The sequence below is a fragment of the Syngnathus acus genome, unplaced genomic scaffold, assembly GCF_901709675.1.
Source record: "Syngnathus acus unplaced genomic scaffold, fSynAcu1.2, whole genome shotgun sequence".
In the NCBI taxonomy this organism is placed as follows: Eukaryota; Metazoa; Chordata; class Actinopteri; order Syngnathiformes; family Syngnathidae; genus Syngnathus; species Syngnathus acus.
Genome location: NW_023590235.1, coordinates 29,208 through 30,570, shown reverse-complemented (window position 1 = coordinate 30,570; position 1,363 = coordinate 29,208). Strand labels below are relative to the sequence as shown.

At 42.8% G+C, this 1,363-nt stretch overlaps 2 non-coding genes across 2 annotated transcripts; one reads left to right on the top strand and one right to left on the bottom strand.

Moving 5' to 3' along the window:
- Positions 1 to 388: 388 nt before the first annotated feature.
- On the bottom strand, positions 389 to 461 carry trnar-ucg. Its single transcript has one exon. It is a non-coding gene; the product is annotated as a tRNA-Arg (tRNA).
- A 384-nt stretch (positions 462 to 845) lies between these two features.
- On the top strand, positions 846 to 918 carry trnat-agu. The gene has a single exon. It is a non-coding gene; the product is annotated as a tRNA-Thr (tRNA).
- Positions 919 to 1,363: the final 445 nt, after the last annotated feature.

Sequence of the window (1,363 nt, the reverse complement as noted above, 5' to 3'; positions counted from 1 at the left end):
CTGAAACACATTCGTTGATAAGACTAAACATTTAAAGGTTCCCAACAAGTGGCAGCTGTCCAATGTTGTCTCTAGTTGGAAACCCCAGCCTAAGTTGGAAACCCTAATTGGAAACCCTTGCCCCAGTTGGAATTCCTAGTTTGAAACCCTACCCGGAGTTGGAGCCCTCGTTGGAAACCCTAGCCCTAGTTGGAAACGCTGGCCCTAGTGTGTAATAGAGAAAGCATTTTTTCTTTTGGTTTTTGTCACTTTTTGCACTTAAAACGGAGATTGGGGGGGAGTCAGCACAACAAAAAAATAAATCAGAAACCAAAACCCTTTCTGACAGTATACAAGAGTTGCTTCAGACTGAAATAAAGTCGTTGATCTCATATAAATAATATTAAGTTGACCATGAAGGGACTTGAACCCTCAATCTTCTGATCCGAAGTCAGACGCCTTATCCATTAGGCCACATAGCCATGTGAAAGACTGTACCAAGTGAAACATGGCAACGACTTCTGATGACTGCAGCCTTTGGTGGGAAGTGAAGTTCACAATTGTTCCAGACAAATGGCCTGTGGATTAATCAATTTACAGTAAAAGAGAATTGTAATGCAATTGACATGTTACCTTGTTAGTGCAAGTGGTCGTGCATCAGTCTCAAAATCTGAAGGTTGTGAGCTCGACCCTCACACGGGGCGCTGTTTTCCATAGTCCACAGTAAAATCATTGTCAATTTCAGAAGATAGTAGGTTGCTCAGAATAGAATAAAGTTTTCTGTCTGTGAAGTTGAGTTTAATTGAAATGGCCGGTGGTTGAATCAATTTTACAGTAAAAGAGCTTTGTAAAACCAACTATTCACGGCCTCGTTAGCGCAGGCGGTAGCGCGTCAGTCTAGTAAACTGAAGGTCGTGAGTTCAACCCTCACACGGGGCTCTGTTTTATTTAGTCCTAACCCTAACTCGAGCCCTTGTTGGAAACCCCATCCCCAGTTGGAAGTTTGAGAATGCTCAGACAAAAGTAACTTTTTCTTTCGATGAAGTTCAGTTTGATGGAAATGGCCGGTGGTTGAATCTTTTTTACAGTAAAAAAGAATTTTAAGACAGGTGCCACAAAGTCTCGTTGGCGCAGGCGGTAGCGCGTCAGTGTCGTAACCTGAAAGTCGAGAGTTCGATCCTCACACGGCGCATGATTTATATCTAGCCCAACCCTAACTCTAGCCTTTCCTGTAAGTCCTAGTTGGAAATCCTAGCCTAGTTAAGTTTGATCAAAATGGGCGGTGGTTGAATCAGTTTTACAGTAAAAACAATTGCACAAAATGCAAAAACATAGCGTCGTTGGCGCAGGCGTGTCAGTCTCATAATCTGAAGGTCGTGAGTTC